The 23,088-nt window shown below is 40.2% G+C and overlaps 1 long non-coding RNA gene across 1 annotated transcript; it reads right to left on the bottom strand.

The window, feature by feature from the left end:
- Nucleotides 1-15,547: 15,547 nt before the first annotated feature.
- LOC142181495 (uncharacterized) lies at nt 15,548-17,860 on the bottom strand. Its single transcript, XR_012710157.1, has 3 exons — nt 17,737-17,860; nt 17,526-17,600; nt 15,548-15,848 (listed from the first exon to the last, which is right to left on the bottom strand). It is a non-coding gene; the product is annotated as an uncharacterized LOC142181495 (long non-coding RNA).
- Between the last annotated feature and the right edge of the window lie 5,228 nt (nt 17,861-23,088).

Genomic DNA, 23,088 nt, shown 5'->3' with positions numbered 1-23,088 from the left:
CCATATAAAATTTATCAAAATCGGACTTTGTTTGGTCCCTCAAATCCTCACTTAAAACTCTCCAAAACTCAAACCCTAACTCCCTCAATTTCACTTTGAAATCATCAATCAAATCCCAAAAATGATGATGGATTCATAAAATATAACCAAAACCGAGTAGAGAACACTTATCCTAATCCATATGGTGAAAATCGCCTCCAAAATTGCCCAAATCTGAACTCCCCAACTCAAAATATGATCGAATGAACAAACCCTTATTATATATATATTTTTCTGTCAGCTATTCCGCCTCGTTTCTTATGCCAAATGATCCTGAAACTCGCTTTTTATGGCTTCAATGGATTCCTTGTGAAATTCTAGTCAAGTTAGGCTTTTGAATCACTATATTTGACCTTATAATGAATGAGATATGTAGGTTTTAATATTTACAAATAGTGTAGATTTTTAAATACGCTAATAGAGGTAATTTCGTAATTACTCTGAAAAATCTGACAACCTAATTCTTAGTAAAATGACCATAAAATCTTCATACAATGTCCAAATTCGATGATTCTTTTTGCTACGGGTTCGTAATTATGACACGGATCTAATTCATCAATAAAAAAAGAAATCGAAACTCATTTATTCAATATGATATCATTTATGCTTGAAGAAACAGCGTCGAAACATAAGAAAAACGAGCGCAACAAAACCCAAACTTATTAAAAACTCACCCGAGGTCCTCGGGACCTCAACCAATAATTTTAGCAAGTTATACCGAACTTAGTCGAACCTCCAGAACACCCAAAACAACACCAAAACACTAAATCAACCTCGAATTCAAGCCTAAGAATTTCTAAACTTCCAATTTTCGCCAATTCAAGCCTAATTCTACCAAGGACCTCCAAATTATATTCCGGACACACTCTTAAGTGTAAAATCACCCAACTAAGCTAATCGAATCATAAAAATCCAAATCCGAATTCGTTTACTCATAAGTCAACTTCCGATTGACTTTTCTAACTTTACTTTCTAACTAAGAGACTAATTGTTCATTTCACTACAAAACTACTTCGAACCCAAACCTACCAACTCAATACAACTCAACACAGTTTAACAATACATAAAGAAGCATAGATGGGGGAAATGGGGCTATAACTCTCAAAACGATTGGCTGGGTCGTTACATCCTCCCTCTCTTAAACAAATGTTTGTCCTCGAACTAGTCTAAAAACATACCTGGAGTCTCAAATAGATGAAACCTTTAGCAATACCTTATCATCACATTCAAATCATATAAACTCATCTCACGGTCACATCATACTCATCACGTATCCATCCAGCCACTATTTTCACTAATAGGGACACTACCGAACATATATGTCCACAAGCACGCGCTCACACAATCAACACCTTAGTGCTCAATCTACAGTCAAAACCTGGCCTCAAATCCTCCAGATTGGCCCAACATCAATACACAAAAATCACATCTCGCACCTCATCTAGGGAATCACAATTCGTCAATGCAAAACTGATACCGAGCACTCATGTGCACATATGAATGCGTGGAAGGAATTCAAAGAGTTACACTTCAAGCTGAATCAATATAGCACGATAAGAATTCAAGAAGGTGAATTTTTCCTAAGGGTTCTACAGCCTCTCGAAGATAAGTACAGACGTCTCCGTATCGATATGCAAGACTATACTAAACCCGCTCATGACTCGTGAGACCTATGTAACCTAGGCTCTGATACCAACTTGTCACGACCCAAAATCTAACCATGTCGTGATGGCGCCTATCGTGTTACAAAGCAAGCCTATTTCCCAAAACACTACTACTAATTCAATTATATGATATTAATAAAATATTTCAACATTTAAATTTTTCATAAACTAAATCAACTCTAAATATAATATAGAAAAATACGGAAACAAGTCCCAAATATCAGGGTGTCACTAAGTCATGAGCTTCCAAAACTATAAACTAAGATATGTAAACTGTTTAACTGTTCAAAAGAAGAAATGGCAAAATGAGTAACAAGGTCCTGTGAACGCTAGCAGCTACCTTGCAGTCTCCAAATATAGCCGACCTTAACTGAATGATTGTCGCACTCTAACTTACCTGGATCTGCACATAAAGTGCAGGGTGTAGTATGAGTACAACCACCTCAGTAGTAACAGAAATAACTAAGGAACTGTGCAGTAGTGACGAGCTAAGTAAAACTGTCCAATTATTTATTTTTACAATTTTAAAAAAATAAACATGAATAAATAGGTAAATTCCATAACTCAGTAAATACCACAAAGAAATTTAGCAGATAAATGCAACAACAACAAAAGTAAATGCAACTTCACATCAATGTCACTCCATCACTCAGCACTCATACTCAGCACTCAACACTCAACACTCAATACACTCAACACTCTGCGCTCATTGGGGGTGTGTACAGACTCTGGAGGGGCTCCCAAAGCACAAGTGCTAAGCACGGAAAACTCATGTACTACCATATCAATATCTGGATCCGCACGATCAACTCACGTGCTATGCGGATAACTCACGCGCTATGGTATCAATACCTGGACCCGCACGGTCAACTCACGTGCTACGCGGACAACTCACGCTCTATGGTATCAATATCCTCACAATCAGGCCCTCGACCTCACTCAATCATCAACAAATAAGGGGATACAACCCACATCAAGTATCATACCATATTAACAAATATAGAGACTGAGGTAAACATGTACAATAATTTCTATGACAAAGTACAAATAATGTGAGCATGAATAAAGCCTAAGCATGATCCCTAATATGAAGGCAAACAAGTTCAACAACAAGTAAACACATAACCACAGATAACAACCATTAGGCTTTATAGCCTCACGGGATGGACTAAGTCTCAATCCCTCGCGGTGCACACCCACACACATGTCACCTAGCGTGGGTATCACCCACAAACAATCACATGATATCAATTTCTCCGAGTTTATACCCTCAAAGCCAGAGTTAAAACTGTTACTTACCTCAATCGCATAAAATCCTACTCCGGGATGCCCTCATCTCTGGACTTGGTCTTCCAAAGCTCCGAATCTAACCATGACCAGATTAATAGCATCACCATGTGCTAAAGAATTGAATTCCACAATAAAAACTACAAAATATGCCAAAAATTCAAAATCGGCCAAAATTCTGCCCCGGGCCCACGTCTCGGAATTAGTAAAAAATGGCAAAATCATAAACCTTGTTCTCTCCCGAGTCTAACCATATAAAATTTATCAAAATCGGACTCCGTTTGTGTGACGACCCGGCCGATCGTCTTAAGAATTAACGCCCCGATCCCCTATTAACTATTTTTCCCAAGTTTGTTTCTGCTATTTTGATTTGCTGGGATGTTCGGTTTTGAGTTTTGGAGAGTTATGAGACACTTAGTCCCTAAATAAGAGCTTAAGTGTTGGAAAGTTGGCCATAGTCAGAACAGTGTGAAGACGGCCTCGGAATAGAAATCCGATGGTTCTGTTAGCTTTGTTGGGTGATTTCGGGGTTAGGAGCGTGTTCGGATTGTATTTTGGAGGTCCGTAGCTAATTTAGGCCTGAAATGCCGAAAGTTGAATTTTTAAAGTTTCCGGTTCGATAGTGAGATTTTGATCCGAGGGTCGGAATGGAATTCCGGAAGTTGGAGTAGCTCCGTAGTGTTTAATGTGATGTGCGTGCAAAATTTCAGGTCATTCGGACGAGGTTTGATAGACTTTTTGATCGAAAGCATATTTTTAGAGTTTTTGGAATTCAAAGGCTTGAATCCGATGAAAAATAGGTGTTTTGATGTTGTTTTGAGTATTCCGAAGGTTGGAATAAGTTTGAATGATGTTTTAGGATTGGCTGATAGGTTTGGTTGAGGTCCCGGGGGCCTCGGGGGTGTTTCGGATGCTCAACGGACCACTTTTGGACTTGGAAAGACAACAAATTTTCTGCTATTGTGTTGTAGAGAAAACATTCATCGCGTTCGCGAGAGGGTCTCGCATTCGCGTAGAGAATTTGGGTGAAGCAACTGAAATGTGCTTCGCGTTCGCGATGCTTTCCCGCGTTCGCGGAGGTAAGGACCCGTTGGTCTTCACGTTCGCGACATGGTCCTCGCGTTTGCATAGGGTCTACCGGTGTAAGCTGCGCGTTTGCGAGTGGACCTCGCATTCGCGAAAGAGGAAGTTGGCCAGCAGGACTTTTGTGCATTGCGTTCGCGATAACAGCCTCGCATTCGCGAAGGAAAACGCGCCTGGGCAGATATAAGATTTCAAAATCGAAGGTTTAGCCATTTTTATCAAAACTTAAGCTTGAGAGCTCGGATTTAGTGATATTTTGAGGGATTTTCAGAGATATGATTGGGTAACGATTCTAGACTCCTTTTTGCTTGGAACCCATTAATCTAAATATAAATTCATCCTTTAATTTCGGAATTTGTATGAAAATTTGGAAAAGTTCTTAGACCAAGAAATTGAGTTTTGATTGGGGATTTGACATCGGAATTTGATAATTTTGGTATGCTTAGACTCGTGAGAGTGTTAGAATTCTGAAACTATAAATTTTACCCGATTCCGAGATGTGGGCGTGAGGGGCATTTTGGCCGTTTTACATAATTTCGCGTATTAGCTTAGACTTTAATTGTAGAATCAGTTACTTGAAGCGTTATTTACATTATGTAATTGAATTGAATAGATTTGGGTCATTCAGAATCGAGTACTCGTGGCAAAGACGTGGTGTCGGGTTGATTTTGAGCTGGTTTGAGGTAAGTGGTTTGTCTAACTTTGTGTAGAGGACCTTCTCCTTAGGATATGATATATTTGATAATTGAAACGCCTTGTACTTGAGCTAATTGTTGAAAATCCGTTTTTCCTTAAGTATTTCAATTGAGTTCTTTTTTCTGTTTTATTCTACTTGCGTATTTAGCATGTTGCTAGTTTAGGAAAGCATGTTTAGTTGACTTAATTACCTATTTGCCTAAAATGCCTTAATTGCATTACTTGAAGAATGTTAGGCTCGAATTAATTGTTTACGTGGTACGAAATTTAGCTTAATTTAGTACGGAATTTAGCTTAATTACCTATTTAGCTTGAAGAATGTTAGGCTACTGTGTGTTTTTACTTTGGAACTATGGGTCGGCATCCCGGGAGATCCCCTGTACGTATTTATGATCTGAATTGAGGTGCGGGATACCAAGAGATCCCTGGCACATATATTGAAGATACCAAGAGATCCTTGGGATACTAAGAGATCCCTAGCATATAATTGAGGATACCAAGAGATCCTCGGGATACCAAGAGATCCCTGACACGTATATTGAGGATACCAAGAGATCCTTGGGATACCAAGAGATCCCTAACATATATTGAGGATACCAAGAGATCCTCGGGATACCAAGAGATCTCCGGCTATCATCCTGGTTATGAGTTGTATTTCCTAGTGTTTGCCTTTATTTTTGTTTCTGTTATTGTACTCTTATTAACCTTTATAGATCCTTACTGTAGATTTTCAATTGTACTGCTTACCTTATCCTGTCATCTTTATATTTATTTAATCTCAGTAGGGCCCTGACCTTTCCTCGTCACTACCCAACCAAGGTTACGCTTGGCACTTACTGAGTACCGTTGTGGTGTACTCATGCCCCTTCTGCGCATGTTTTTCATGTGCAGATCTAGGTACCGCTACTCAAGCCTATCATCCTTGAGGAGGCGACTGCTCTAGAAACTTCGAGGTACATCTGCCGCGTCCGCAGACCGAGAAGTCCCTTTCTATTCCTGCTTTTAGTATTTTGCTCTTCTTTATTTTTCTGTTCTTATTAGACATTCCGGAGTTAGAGCTATGTAGTATTGATCTTAGCTTGTGATTCATAGGTTTCCGGGTCTTGGATTTACGTATTGGTATTGAGAGTTAAACACGATGTATGCCGAGGAGCACATTTAAACACTATTATTACTTTATTCCTGTTTTAAATTGTTTTACTTCCGCTAATTTTGGTTTTTCTTCTACAATTTAGGCTTAACTAGTCATAGAGACTAGGTGCCGTCATGATGGTTCATGGAGGGTGAACCGGGGTCGTGATAGTTTGGTCCCTCAAATACTCACTTAAAACTCTCCAAAACACAAACCCTAACTCCCTCAATTTCACTTTGAAATCATCAATCAAATCCCAAAAACAATGATGGATTCATGAAATATAACCAAAGCTGAGTAGAGAACACTTACCCCAATCCATATGAGAGGCTATGTAACTGTTAGGAAAATTTCCACTTTATTTGATTCCTTGTCTTGCGATATTTTGACATCACAATTCTAAACTTCTGTCTTCTATTCTCTTGCAGATGGTGAGGACACGTGCTACCCAAGATGATCAGGCACCCGTGCCCCCTACTGCAACTGTCAGAGGCCGGAGCTGGATAGAGGCTGAGGACGCGCACGTGGTGCAGCCAGAGCACCTGCGCGAGCTGCCGCAGAGGTACCATTCGCAGTTCCAGTTGGAGTCTAGGCACCTGATACGCCTACTGCTACTACTACTCTAGCCCTTCAGGAGATTTGGCGGAGTTCATGAGCATGTTCACCACCTTGGCTCAGGTAGGGTTGCTTCCCCTTGCTGCAGCCACATCTCAGGCCTGGGGAGGAGCATAGACTCTCGCCACCCGCACTCCTGAGTAGCGAGTGCATGTTGAGCAGGTCCTTGAGATTATTCCTGGACCGCCTGCAGTGCCAATTCAGCCCGAGGACAGGGCAGCAGTTTCCGAGGAGGACCAGCTGAGGCTTGAGAGGTTCAAAAAGTACAAGCCTCCTATATTCAGCGGTCTAGCATCGGAGGATGCTCTGGAATTTCTAGATGAGAGCTACCACATTCTCCGTACCATGGGTATATCAGGATCGAGCGGGGTTTCTTTCACTAATTTCCAGCTTCGAGGAGCCGCCTATGAGTGGTGGCGCACCTATGAGTTAGACAGTCCGGATGAGGCTGCTTCATTGACTTGGACTCGGTTTTCAAATCTGTTCCTGAGAGAGTATGTTCCTTAGAGCCTTAAGGACGCATGACACATAGAGTTTGAGCATTTGCGCCAAGGTACTATGACTATCTCAGAGTATGCTGTCCATTACACCAGTTTGGCTAGGCATGCACCAGCCTTGGTTTCTACTATTCGCGAGAGAGTTCGCCGGTTTATTGAGGGCCTTATTCTCAGCATCAAGTCTAGCATGGCTCGTGAGTTGGAGATGGATATTTCTTATCAGCAGGTGGTGAGCATTTCTAGGAGGATTGAGGGTATGCATGCTAGGGAAAGAGAGGAGAGGGAGGCCAAGAGGTCTCGAGAGTCGGGCCATTATTCTGGTGCCCGTACCCCAGATGCAGGTCGTCATGGTAGGGGTTATATGAGTCGTCCTATTCATTCAGCTCTTCCAGCAGCCAGTAGTGCTCCAGCTCCTCTTAGGCATCAGGAGCCTTATTATGCACCTCCGGTTTCTAGCGAGCCTCCTGCGCGGGGTGCTTTCAGAGGTCAGTCCAGCAGACCTGGTCTAAGCCAGTCACAGCTGCCACGTCCTCCTAGAGCTTGTTTTGAGTGTGGAGACACATGCCACATGGTGAGGGATTGCCCTAGACCTGGGAAGAGTGCACCTCCAGAGACTTCTTAGTCACAATGTGCTCCATAGAGTTCTCAGGCTATGATTATAGCTCCAGTTGCTACCCCACCTGCTCAGCCAGCCAGAGGTGGAGGTTGGGGAGGTAGAGGTCGCCCTAGAGGGGGAGGCCAGGCCAGATACTATGCCCTTCCTGCCCGTACCGAGGCTGTAGCCTCCGATTCTGTCATCATAGGTATTATATTGGTTTGCCACAGAGATGCATCGGTTCTATTCGATCCAGGCTCTACTTACTCTTATGTATCTTCTTATTTTGCTACGCATTTGGGTGTATCTCGGGATTCTTTGAGTTCACCTGTTTATGTTTCTACTCATGTGGGAGATTCTCTTGTTGTGGACCACGTTTATTGGTCGTGTTTGGTTGCTCTTAGTGGTTTTGAGACCAGAGCCAATTTATTGTTACTCAACATGGTAGATTTTGACATTATCTTGGGCATGGACTGGTTGTCTCCCCATTATGCTATTCTTGATTGTCATGCCAAAACCGTGATGCTGGCTATGCCAGGTGTACCGCATGTTGAGTGGAGGGGTACTTTATATCACACTCCCAGTAGAGTTATTTCTTTTCTTAAAGCTCAGCATATGGTTGAGAAGGGGTGTGATGCGTACTTAGATTATGTGAGAGATGTCAGTGTTGATACCCCTTCAGTTGATTCAGTCCTAGTAGTACGAGATTTTTTCGATGTGTTTCCAGCTGATCTTCCAGGCATGCCGCCTAATAGAGATATTGATTTTGGCATTGATCTGCTGCGGGGCACTCAGCCCATTTCTATTCCCCCGTATCGTGTGGCTCCTCTTGAGTTGAAGGAGTTGAAGGATCAGTTATAGGAATTTCTTGATAAGGGTTTTATTCGGCCCAGCGTATCACCTTGGGATGCTCCTGTCTTGTTTATGAAGAAGAATGATGGTTCCATGCGTATGTGCATTGATTATCGCAAGTTGAACAAGGTTACAGTGGAGAACCATTATCCTTTGCCTCGTATTGATGATCTGTTTGACCAGCTTTAGGGTGCACGGGTGTTTTCTAAGATTGATTTGCGCTCAGGTTATCATCAGTTGAAGATTCGAGAGCCAAATATCCCAAGACTGCTTTCAGGACTCGGTATGGTCATTACGAGTTCCTTGTTATGTCATTTGGGTTGACTAATGCCCCAACAACCTTTATGCATTTGATGCACAGTGTGTTCTGGCCGTATTTTGACTCGCTCGTCATTGTCTGTATTGATGATATTCTAGTGTATTCTCGGAGTCGGGAAGTTCATGAGCAACACCTGAGGGCTGTGCTTCAGACTTTGAGAAAGAAGAAGTTATATGCTAAGTTCTCGAAATGTGAGTTTTGGTTAGATTCAGTGGCATTTCTAGGCCACGTGGTATCGAGTGAGGGTATTCAGGTGGATCCGAAGAAGATAGAGGCCATGCAGAGTTGGCCCAGACCATCCTCAGCTACCGATATCCATAGTTTCTTTGGTTTGGCGGGATACTACTATCGTTTTGTAGGGGGTTTTCATCGATTGCAGCCCTTATGACCAGGTTGACCCAGAAGGGTGCTCCGTTCCAATGGACAGAGGAGTGTGAGGCGAGCTTTCAGAAGCTCAAGACAGCTTTGATCACAACCCAAATTTTGAAACTGCCTATAGGTTCGGGGTCTTATATAGTCTATTGTGATGCCTCGAGGGTTGGCCTTGGAGCGGTGTTGATGTAGGACGATAGGGTGATTGCCTACGCATCCAGACAATTGAAGGTACATGAGAAGAACTACCCTGTTCATGACCTTGAGTTAGCTTCCATTGTTCAGGCCCTGAAGATTTTGCACCATTATTTATATTGTGTGCCTTGTGAGATTATATTGACAATCGGAGCTTGCAGCACCTTTTTAAGAAAAAGGATCTAAATTTGCGCCAGAGGAGGTGGTTAGAGTTGTTGAAGGACTATGATATCACCATTTTGTATCACCTGGGCAAGGCCAATGTAGTGGCTGATGCCTTGAGTTGCCGGGCAGAGAGTTTGGGGAGTTTGGCATATTTACCAGCATCGGAGAGGCCTATGGCGATGGATGTTCAAGCCTTAACCAGCCAGTTTGTGAGATTGGATCTTTCAGAACCCAGTCGGGTTCTAGCTTGCATGATTTCTCGGTCTTCCTTATTTGATCGTATTAGGGAGAGGCAGTATGATGACTCTCATTTTCTTGTCCTCAAGGACAAAGTTCAGCACTGTGATGCTAGAGATGTGACTATTGGTGATAATAGGGTATTAAGGATGAAGGGTCGGATTTTTGTACCCAATGTTGATGGGTTTCGAGAGTTGATTCTATAGGAGGCCCATAGTCCGCGGTATTCCATCCATCGGGGTGCCGCGAAGATGTATCAGGATTTGAGACAGTACTACTGATGGAGGTGGATGAAGAAAGATATAGTTAGATTCGTAGATCGGTGTCTCAACTATCAGCAAGTAAAGTATGAGCACTAGATACCAGGTGGGTTGCTTCAGCAGATGGAGATCCTGGAATGGAAGTGGGAGCAGATCACCATGGACTTTGTAGTTGGGCTCCCACAGACTTTGAGGAAGTTTGATGCTATTTGGGTGATTATGGATCGGCTGATCAAGTCTGCTCATTTCATTCTTGTGTGTACTACTTATTCCTTGGAGCGGTTGGCGGAGATTTATATCCGGGAGATTATTCGTCTACATGGTATTCCAGTGTCCATCATTTCAGATAGAGGTACTCAGTTCACGTCACGGTTCTGGAGGGTCGTTTAGCATGAGTTGGGTACTCGGGTGGAGTTGAGTACAACATTTCACCCTCAGACGGACGGATAGTCCGAGCGCACTATTCAGATTCTTGAGGATATGCTCCGTGCGTGTGTGATTGAGTTTGGAGGGTCTTGGGATCAGTTCCTGCAATTGGCGGAGTTTGCTTACAACAACAGCTATCAGTCCAACATTCAGCTGGAATCGTATGAGGCTTTGTATGGGAGACGGTGTAGATCCCCGGTGGGTTGGATTGAGCTGAATGAGGCTAGATTGTTTGGCACAGACCTGGTTTAGGATGCTTTGGAGAAGGTTAAGGTGATTCAGGATAGACTCCGTACAGCCCTGTCCAGACAGAAGAGTTACGCGGACCGGAAGGTTCGTGATGTTTCCTATATGGTTGGAGAGCGGGTTCTGCTTCGGGTTTCGCCTATGAAAGGCGTTATGAGATTCGGGAAAAAAGAAAAGTTAAGTCCGAGATTTATTGGCCCTTTTGAGATATTGAGGCATGTTGTGGAGGTTGCTTATGAGCTTGCCTTACCTCCCAGCTTGGCCGGAGTTCATCGAGTATTCTATGTTTCGATGGTCCGGAGGTATCACGGTGATCCATCGCACGTGTTGGATTTCAGTTCAGTCCAGTTGAACAAGGATCTATCTTATGTTGAGGAGCCAGTGGCAATATTGGACAGGTAGGTTAGAAAGTTGAGGTCAAAGAACATTGATTCAGTAAAGGTTCAGTGGCGGGGCCATCTGGTCGAGTAGGCGACCTGGGAGATCGAGCAGGAAATGTGCATCCATTACCCTCATCGTTTCACTACTTCAGGTATGTCTCTATGCTCGTTCAAGGACGAATGAATGTTTAAGTGTAGGAGGATATGGCGACCCGGCCGGTAGTCTTAATAATTAACGCCTCGATCCCCTATTAACTGCTTTCCCCAAGTTTATTTTTGCTATTTTGATTTGTCGGGATGTTCGGTTTTGAGTTTCGGAGAGTTATGGGACATTTAGTCCCTAACTGAGAGCTTAAGTGTTGGAAAGTTGGCCATAGTCGGAATAGTGTGAAGACGGCCTCGGAATGGAAATTTGATGGTTCTGTTAGCTCTGTTGGGTGATTTCGGGGTTAGGAGTATGTTCGGATTGTGTTTTGGAGGTCCGTAGCTAATATAGGCTTGAAATGCCGAAAGTTGAATTTTTGAAGTTTCCGGTTCGCTAGTGAGATTTTGATCCGAGGGTCGGAATGGAATTCCGGAAGTTGGAGTAGTTCCGTAGTGTTTAATGTGACGTGCGTGCAAAATTTTAGGTCATTTGGACAAGGTTTGATAGAATTTTTGATCGAAAGCGTATTTTTAGAGTATTTGGAATTTTTAGGCTTGAATCCGATGAAAATAGGTGTTTTGATGTTGTTTTGAGCATTTCGAAGGTTGGAACAAGTTTGAATGATGTTTTAGGATAGGTTGGCAGGTTTGGTTGAGGTCCTGGGGGCCTCGGGGGTGTTTCGGATGCTCAACGTACCACTTTTGGACTTGGAAAGACAACAGATTTTCTGTTGTTGTGTTGCAGAGAAAACATTCATCGCGTTCGCGTAGAGCATCTAGGTGAAGCAGCTGAAATGTGCTTTGTGTTTGTGAAAGTAAAGACCCGTTGGTCTTCGCGTTCGTGACATGGTCCTCGCGTTCGGATGGGTTCTGCCTGTGTAAGCTACGCGTCCGCGAATGGACCTCGCGTTTGCGAAAGAGAAATTTGGCCAGCAGGACTTTTGTGCATCGCGTTCGCGATAGTAGCCTTGCGTTCGCGAAGGAGAACGCGCCTGGGCAGATATAAGATTTCAAAATCGAGGGTTTAGTCATTTTTATCAAAACTTAAGCTTGGGAGCTCGGATTTGAGCGAGATTTTGAGGGATTTTCAGAGATATCGATTGGGTAACAATTCTAGACTTCTTTTTGTTTGTAACCCATTAATCTAAACATGAATTCAACCTTTAATTTCGGAATTTGTATGAAAATTGGGGATAAGTTCTTAGACCAAGAAATTGAGTTTTAATTGGGGATTTGACATCGGATTTGAATAATTTTGTAATGGTTATACTCGTGAGAGTGTGAGAATTCCGAAACTATAAATTTTACCTGATTCCGAGATGTGGGCCCAAGGGGCATTTTGGTCATTTTACATAATTTCGAGTATTATCTTAGACTTTAATTATAGAATCAGTTACTTGAAGCGTTATTTACATTATGCAATTGAATTGAATAGATTTGGGTCATTCGGAGTCGAGTACTCATGGCAAAGACGTGGTGTCGGGTTGATTTTGAGTTGGTTCGAGGTAAGTGACTTGTCTAACCTTGTGTAGGGGACCTTCCCCTTAGGATATGATATATTTGATAATTGAAACGCCTTGTACGTGAGGTGACGAGTGAGTACTTGAGCTAATTGTTGAAAATCCGTTTTTTCCTTAAGTATTTCAATTGAGTTCTTTTTCCTGTTTTATTCTACTTGCGTATTTAGCCTGTTGCTAGTTTAGGAAAACATGTTTAGTTGACTTAATTGCTTATTTCCCTAAACTGCCTTAATTGCATTATGTGAAGCATGTTAGGCTAGAATTAATTGTTTACTTGGTACGAAATTTAGCTTAATTGGGTATTCTTGTGTTGCTAATGTGTGTTTTTACTTGGAATTACGGGACGACATCCCGGGATATCTCCTGTACGTATTTATGATCTGAACTGAGGTGTGGGATACCAAGAGATCAGTGACACGTTTATTGAGGATACCAAGAGATCCTCGGGATACTAAGAGATCCCTAGCATATAATTGAGGATACCAAGAGATCCTCGGGGTACCAAGAGATCTTCGACACGTATATTGAGGATACCAAGAGATCTTCGGGATACCAAGAGATCCCTAACTTATATTGAGGATACCAAGAGATCCTCGGGACACTAAGAGATCCCTAGCATATAACTGAGAATACCAAGAGATCCTCGGGATACCAAGAGATCCCTAGCTATCATCCGGGTTATGAGTGGTATTTCCTGGTGTTTGCCTTTATTTTTGTTTCCGTTATTGTACTCTTATTAACCTGTATAGATCCTTACTGTAGATTTTTAATTGTACTGCTTACCTTATCATATCATCTTTATATTTATTTAACCTCAGTAGGGCCCTAACCTTTCCTCATCACTACCCAACCGAGGTTAGGCTTGGCATTTACTGAGTACCGTTGTGGTGTACTCATGCCCCTTCTGCCCATGTTTTTCATGTGCAGATCCAAGTACCGCTACTCAAGCCTATCATCCTTGAGGAGGAGACTGCTCTAGAGACTTCGAGGTACATCTACCGTGTCCATAGACCGAGAAGTCCCTTTCTATTCCTGCTTTTAGTATTTAGCCCTTTTGTATTTTTCTGTTCTTATTAGACATTCCGGAGTTAGAGCTATGTAGTATTGATCTTAGCTTGTGATTTGTGGGTTTCCGGGTCTTGGATTTACGTATTGGTATTGAGATTTAAACATGGTGTATGCCGAGTGGCACATTTAAACACTATTATTACTTTATTCCTGTTTTAAATTGTTTTACTTCCGCAATTTTTTTGTTTTCTTCCGCAATTTAGGCTTACCTAGTCGTAGAGATTAGGGGCCGTCACGATGGTTCACGGAGGGCAAATTGGGTCGTGACAGTTTGGTCCCTCACATCCTCACTTAAAACTCTCCAAAACCCAAACCCTAACTCCCTCAATTTCACTTTGAAATCATCAATCAAATCTCAAAAGCGATGATGGATTCATGAAATATAACCAAAGCTGAGTAGAGAAAACTTACCCCAATCCATATAGTGAAAATCGCCTCCAAAATCACCCAAATCCGAGCTCCCCAACTCAAAATATGATCGAATGAACAAACCCTTATTTTATATATTTTTTTGCCAGTTATTCTTCCTTGTTTCTCATGCCAAATGATCCCGAAACTCGCATTTTATGCCTCCAATGGACTCCTTGTAAATTTCTGGTCAAGTTAGGCTTTTGAATCACTCAATTTGACCTTATAATGAATGAGATATGTAGGTTTTAATATTTGCAAATAGTGCAGATTTTTATATACGCTTATAATGGCAATTTCGTAATTACTTTGAAAAATGTGGCAACCTAATTTTTAGTAAAATAGCCATAAAATTCCCATACGCTATCCAAATTGGACGATTATTTTTGTTACGGATCCGTAATTACGATACGGATCTAATGCTTCAATCAAAAAAGAAATCGGAGCTCATTTATTCAATATGATATCATTTATGCTTGAAAAAACGGCGTCGAAACATAAGAAAAATGAGCGCAACACAACCCAAACCTATCTAAAACTCACCCGAGGTCCTCGGGACCTCAACCAATAATTTTAACAAGTTATATATCACTACTCAAACTTAGTTGAACCTCCAGAACACCCAAAACAACACCAAAACACCAAATCAACCTCGAATTCAAGCCTATGAATTTCTAAACTTTCAACTTTCGCCAATTCAAGCATAATTCTACCACGAACCTCCAAATTATATTTCGGACACACTCCTAAGTCTAAAATCACCCAACGAAGCTAATAGAATCATAAAATTCCAAATCCGAATTCGTTTACTCATAAGTCAATTTTCGATCGGACTTTTCTAACTTAACTTTCTAACTAAGAGACTAATTGTTCATTTCACTCCAAAACTACTCCGAACCCAAACCTACCAACTTGATACAACTCAACACAACTGAACAATACATAAAGAAACATAGATGGAGGAAATGAGGCTATAACTCTCAAAACGATAGGCCGGGTCGTTACAATATCTTACAAATTATAAATAAAAATTAAGCATAACTAAAATCAAAACAGTGAAAATAATCAATTAGGGTTGTTTTAAAGATTTGTTGATACCTTAGCTTTATCCGAAAGCTAATAAGAGACAAGATCACTCCATTGATCTCTTGGTATGCGACTTGGTCTATTATTCTAGTCTTATATTTTCGCATATACTCTACTTTTAAATCGCACTTGTAATATTTTCATTTATTTTCTAGTGACTTTGAGACATAAGCTTCTCTCCGTTTTGGGATAGGAAACTTCATCTGAAAAAATAAAGTCAACATTTAGAAGAAAATATCATGTATAAAAGATTGAGCTGGTTCATATAATAATAATAACAATAACAATAATAATAATAAGAAGAAGAACTACTACATACCCTCACAAAATCCACCAATTTTTTATTTTCCTCCTTGTCAAAATTTCTCCAATCATTTACATGTAGAGGTGTTAGTTCTCGAGTTCTCGCAATACTTCCTAGAAAGCTAGATAGGTTTCAGACCTTTTTCCCCAATAGCGTGGTTACGATTATTAAACGGCACATTAACTATATTTTCCGGAGGAGGCTTCCAAATATCTTTCAGTAAAGTAAGCCCATGAACCTTTCTTGGCTCCGAATTACCTAGAATGGAAGAATCGAAAGTCATCAAATAGCAAAGACTTATATGGTTAAACACCAGAGAAAGCAAAAACTTATATGGTTAAGCATACAAATCTATTAAATAATAGTATCATGATAAAACAACAGAAAGCAAAAACAATATATGTTTCAACACTAAATATATGCCAACAGGTAAGTGGTTATCTTCGATTAAATAGTGAATGTATATATGACCTTTAAAGACACTATAATTTGGACTAGTTATCAAATTTCAAGCCTGAAAGCAGCTACTCAGCTTTCTGGCATAATGTTCATAATAAGTAGACCAACTAAAAGATGTAAATGATAAAATCAAGCCCACGAAGGAACTTCCAAATCACCGTAATGTGGCAGCTAAGATAAGCCCATGGAACTATAGGCTTAAAGGAGATAAAAACTAAACAAAAGGCAAATAGCTATATATTATAAAGATTTTGCACGTTTAAGCTGCATTAGTGAGTAACTTTTCCTATTTCATGGTTTTCCCATCTAAGGGAACGATATACAATTTCAAACAAAAATGGCTAGCGTTTTGGAACAATTGAATTTCATGGTTTCCACATAAGCAATATGCAATTTCTAATAAAATGGCCAGATTTTCAGAAATGCAAAGGACGGCCCAATGGAGAGGAGCTATAGTGAGAGCAAACTGAAATTAGAATCAGAAGAACACACCATATGTTCAGAATATTAAGTCCTCAAAGATAGCCAATGTGTGCAAAATTGTATAAAAGAGCTTACAACAATCTTTAGCAACTTTAAATCACACCTAAAAATAAGTGAATAACCAGATGGTACTCACCAAGAGAGATATGGCAAAATATTGAGCAGCGAAGTTTTGTTCTTAGTGGACAACATGAATTATGGAAAAAATTGTATATATATTCAATTAAAACATCAATATGCATTAACGACACTTAAATTTTTTTTGAAAATCAGAAAAATTACAGTAGCCTTAGAAAACATAAAATGAGCAAAGACATAATACGCCAGCAGCAGTTTTGAGTGTGTGGATTTCAGTAATAACAGACAAACAATAATATTAGCTACAACAAAGAAATATGCTTCTGTTAAAGAAATGCTGAGACCTCAAGTCAAAAAGGGGTCAAAGGATAAAGACCTCGAGTTAAATGACTTAAGGTTTTGTCTCCAAAGGAAAAAGATATATATTTAGTATGTCAAACATTAAGTGCTAGCTAGAAAATATGTATAAATCTCAAGAATAGAGATAGGTGATGATGCTGATAGAATGTTACACTTGGCAAAATGAATTAACAACCACCAGCTTGAGGAAAAGATAATGAATAAGATTAGAAATCAAACTTTTAGCAGATTCAAATATAAATACTACTCTTCTGACTTCAGTTAAATATATATATATATATAACATGATACATACTCATATTCCTTCCTTCTCCTTTTTAACGTAGATTACGACAAAAATATTCATATTCCGCGGACAGAAGTGAAATATGGTGGAGTGTCCATGTTAAAAACCTTGACAACAATAGAGGAACGGAGGAGGAATCAATTCAATTAATCGACCATTAATCTAATAGCAGCCAAATATCACAAACGACTTAGCAAACACCAAAAAACCTATACTTTCACAAATCCTAAAATGCCATAATTAGACATAAAAAAATCATAAATTGGTACCTGGTAAACAGAATTTTTTGACGCTAAAGACAAGAAAGTGAAGGAGAAGAATGATTTCTGCAACAATCTTGAAACCTACACGAAAAGAGAAATTGGATATGGATAAGAGGGAGAAGATTGACAGCAAAGATTGAGCATTATTGAACAGCATCAACCCAAAATCAACTGTAAATTGATTGGAAGAAACCTACAGGTTAAGAAGAAAAATTACTTGGGGATGGCCGAAGACCGTGGCAGAGCGAGACTGTGGTAGCGATATTGTTTGGTTTTGTTTCAGTTTCCCTTTCAGTCAATGGGAATATGTTTTCAAGAGACCGTCCTTAGGTTTCCTTTTGATTAAAGGAAATATGTTTTTCTAATTGGAGGGAATGTAATTTCTTGTCCAAAAAAATTGGAGAGAAATAATTTTTTTTATACGGAGGAAAGGTAAAATAGTAAAAAGAAAAACAATTAATCAATTAGTGGCAATATTTTTTTATTGTCGGTAAAAGAATATCTTTTACTGGCTAATGGTCATGTGCCGCTAATATTTCAGCTTAAATATTTCATTAGCGGCAATTGCCCTATTGCCACTAAATAGGATGTACCAGGATCTGCACAAAACATGTGCAGAAGCGTAGTATGAGTGCACCACAATGGTACCCATTAAGTGCCAAACCTAATTTCGGTAAAGCAGTGACTGGTCTGGTCAAGGCCGTACTGGAGATAGTAAGAAACAAGGCAGAAGATATAATGATATAATAAGAATAATAGATAAGTAAAACAATAAAGAAATTACGGAAAATAACAATACAAAATCAAGAGAACAATACGACACGAAAGGAAACAAGAATCCTACATGTTAAGGAAACAACAAACAACAATACAGCAAATAGAGAAAGTCAACAGGGGCACTCTCGAGGTACCGCCTCATAGTCCCAAATCATAAAATAACTCATAGTCTTTCCTTATATCACCGCGGGAGACTTTATATTTGATTTTAAAAATTATTTTTCCGAAATATCATCCTGCATTTTAGCCCACCTTCTCACACCGCATGGCTTCTAGCAGTTTCCCTACTAGCCACGCGTATCAAGCCTACCTTATCTCACCGCATGCGTATCAACACCCACACCTTATACTACCGTATGCGCATCAATACTCACAACGGCACGGGAGAAACTTGGTGCAACAATAACAACCATACGGCAGAAATCTCGTACAACAATAACAACAATACGGCAGAAACCTCATGCAAACAACCAAACAATTACCTCAACAATAACACGAAAGCCAAGACACAACAACAACAACAACCCAGTGTAATCCCACAAGTGGGGTCTGGGGAGGGTAATATGTACGCAGACCTTACCTCTACCCCGAGAGGTAGAGAGGTTGTTTCCAGGAGACAACTAAGTCACGGATAGTAATTTCAAGTAAAGAATTCCACAGTTAAGTAATGAATACGGAAATCAAGAAAAGCAAGTAATTCAACTAAACTTGTGATACATGTTGCAAATAAGAGATAAGACAAGTAGACATGTGAAATTAGGCTAAACATGGTGACTACTATAACATGCTAAAGTAAATCAATAAAGGCATAAAAAGGAAACTACGCAGCTAAAATAGGGATTTTAGCATTTAGCCCGCCTACGCACTCGTCACCTTGCATGCATGATCTTTACATAGTACAAATTATCACCACAGTACCAAATCCTAAGGGTAATTTCCTCCACACAAGGTTAGACAAGTCACTTACCTCAAACCACGCTCAATCAATCAATTAGAAGGCCTTTCCCTCGATTTTCCGACTCTGAGCGGCTCAAATCTAACCAAAAATAATTACATACTATAAATATAACTATAGAAAACTAGTCTAAATAATAAAATTACGATTTTTGCAAGGAATTGGAAAATCGCTCCAAAACGTCGACTGGGGCTCACGTCTCAAAATTCGACCAAAATTATAAAATCCGAACACCCATTCGATATCGAGTCCAACCATACAAGAATTATCCAAATTCAAACTCATTTCGCCTTTCAAAACTCAACAATTTGGCCTAAGAACTTTACACATTTTCCCCAAAATTTTCAACCAAAATCCTGAATTAAATGAAGAAATCAAAGATTGATTAATGGAATTTAATAAAAAATGAGTTAGGAACTCTTACCCGAACAATCCCTCCAAAGTTCCCTCAAATTATCACCTTAAACCGAGCTCTCATGTACAAATGATGAAAAATGACATAAATCCTCGATTTTGAAACTTAAATCTACTGCCTATGTATTTCTTCTTCGCGAACGCGGAAACTGCCTCGCGTTCGCAAAGCACAAAATGCTACCGGCCAAATTTCCTCTTACGTGAACGTGAGGGTCTACTCACGAATGCAGCCCAAATAATCTACCAGCTTCGTGATCGCGAAGTCCATTATGCGAACGCATAGACCAAACACAGGAGTCCACCCAGGCTACCTTTCCTCTTCACGAACATGGATTCCAGTCTGCGATCGTAGTACACAAGGTCCTGCCCCTTCGCGAACGCATGGCCTCCTCTGCGAAAGAGAAGGGTAATCTTCCAGTAAAACTCAAACTACTCTACGCGAATGCGGGAGAATCATCGCGAACGCGTAGAAGGACACCAGAACTGAGAAAAACTAGCAACTTCAGAAATTATTCAAAGTTTCAAAATGCGTCGAACATGGTCCGAATCACACCCAAGGCCCTCGGACCTGAACCAGATGTACCAACAAGTTATAATATATGATAGAAATATAGTCGAGACCTCAAATCAAATCAAAAAATATCAAAAACACGAATCACACCCCAATTTAAGAATAATGAACTTATAGGCTTTTAACTTCTATATTCGATGCCGAATCCTATCAAATCAAGTCCGATTGATCTCAAATTTTTCACACAAGTCATAAATGATATTACAGACCTATTCCAACTTTCGAAATTGGAATCCGATCCTGATATCAAAATGTCCACTCCTAGTCAAATCTTCCAAAATCTTTCAACTTTCCAACTTTTGCCAATTTACGCTGAAATGACCTACAGACCTCCAAATCAACATCCGGACACGCTCCTATTACTAAAATCAACTTATGCAGCTATTGGAACTGTCAAAACTCCATTCTGGAGTCATCTTCACACAAGTCAAACTACAGTCAACTCCTACGACTCAAACTTTCAATTTAGGGACTATGTGTCCTATTCCACTCCGAAACTCTCCCGAACTCGACACCAGGCCTCCCGACAAGTCACATAACCACAAAATAAAATAGAGAGAACAATAAATAGGAGATTAGGGATAATATTCTCAAAATGACCGGTTGGATTATTACAATAATACTGTACATTTTATTTATGTGAATAATGCATAGAACTTAAATATTTTTCTTACAACCACCAATTTAACTAACTAGTGAATCTTTGGGGATTCAGTGTACCGATTACCGTGAAGTCAACAATCATCGATGATAGGCTAGAAACTCACGCATTTAGCTATATTTTGCACTCTTGTTACTAAACTTTAATTGTATTTGAGCCTAATTACTAGTATTTTGTACTTATTACATGTATTATGCTTTATAGGAGGTCATTTCACATAAGGAGCGATTTTAGAGTTGTCACGACCCAAATCTACCATATCGTGATGGAGCCTATCGTGGTACTAGGCAAGGGGACACATTATCAAAACCAATCAATATTTTCATTCTTAAGATAAAATCAAAGCTATTTAACAATAAACCTTCATAAAGTGTTTAAATCAAAACAACAGTGCGGAAAGAAAGCCCGACATCAGGGTGTCACTATACATAAGCATCTACTAAGAATTGCCCGATAATACAAAGACCAATACAGTATGGAAACCAACTAATGACATTTATAGGAAGATATATAGGAGGGAGAAGAGCAGGGCTACAATCGCCGTGCAGCTACCTAGCTAACTCCAATAGGTCCATGACGGATGAAATCAACACCCACAAACACGTCCACCAACCCTTTGATCTACATACAAGGTGCAGGGAGTAATGTGAGTACGCCAACTCAGTAAGTAATAAAAGTAAATAAAGACTGAGTAGTAGTGACGAGCAATAAAACATATATAGTTCATATCATGAAATCTCAGTAGAATACATCGAGCTTTTAAAATCAGGGTTTTGAATCAACTCAGCTCATTTAAATCCAGTTTCAGTAAAACCATTTAAAACATCTTTCAATTCTTTTCAAATAAAGTGATGAAACAGTGAGTAAAAATGATAAAAGCATAATAAGCCCCTAAGGAAAAACTCACTCGTATACGTCCCCTCGGGGAACATAAATCATAAACAGCTCCTCGGGCAAACATCACCCGTATACAGCCCCTCGGGCAAACATGAATCATAAACAGCCCCTCGGGCAAACATCACTGTCACTCGTGTACAGCCCATCGGGCATACCTTACAATCACTCGTAAACAGACCCTGAGGCACAACATGAATCAAGAACAGCCCCTCGGGCAAAATATCATATCACTCACTCAGGATACCAGCGCTCACTGGGGGTGTACAAACTCCGGAAGGGATATTACAGCCTAAGCGCTATAACGAACCACCTCGTGGCATAAATCAAACAGGCCCTCGGCCTCACATAATCATGAATTAGTACAATATGTTGCGGTGCACAGTCCGATCCCATATATCCTCACAAAATAGGCCCTCAACCTCACTCAGTCATAAACCTCTTAAGCCACTCGGGCTATCAGTAAAAACGGGGTGCTCAGCCCAAAATAACATTGTATATGCATCGAAACGGGGTAATAAAGACTGAGTTTTGAAATAAGTAAACATAGCATGACTGAGTATATATTTTCAATAAAAAGAGTGAGAGGATAATAAGAAAAAGGCCCTTAAGGGTCCAAACAGCTCTAGCACAAGGTCCAAATATGGCATTCAGCCCATTTTATAGAAGCTCTTTTTAAAACACATAAGTATCATATAGTTTCAGTCAAATATGTAACTTTATAGTTGCTGCGGGACGGACTAAGTCACAATCCCCAATGGTGCACACCCATACGCTCGTCACCTAGCACGTGCGTCACCGTAAAGTAGTAAAGCGATGTGAAATCTGGGGTTTCATACCTTCAAGACTAGATTTACAATCATCACCTACCTCAAACCGGTCAAATCTCTACTCTGCGATACTTTTTCCCCTCGACTCGGCCTCCAATCGCTCCGAATCTATTCATAGCTAGAACATTACCATCAATATACGCTAATGGAACGAATTCCATAAGAAAAACTATCAAATTAGGCAAAATTTCGAAATCCTCTCCAACCCGGCCCCTGTACCCACGTCTCAGAGTCCGACAAAAATTACAAAACTAGAAAGCCCTTTCACTCAGGAATCTATACATACAAGATTTATGAAAAATCCGACTCCATTTGACCCCTCAAATCCTCAATCATCTCTCCAAAAATCCCAAGCCCTAACCCCTCATTTTCACCCTTAATCACCACTAATTACATGATTAAACCACGGAAAATTACCATAAACGCGAGTATTAGGGCTTAAATTACTTACCTCCATGAAAACCCCC

This window comes from Nicotiana tabacum, chromosome 6 (genome assembly GCF_000715075.1).
Source record: "Nicotiana tabacum cultivar K326 chromosome 6, ASM71507v2, whole genome shotgun sequence".
Lineage (NCBI taxonomy): Eukaryota > Viridiplantae > Streptophyta > Magnoliopsida > Solanales > Solanaceae > Nicotiana > Nicotiana tabacum.
Note: the sequence above shows the minus strand (reverse complement) of the source record. Positions and strands in the feature narration are given on the sequence as shown.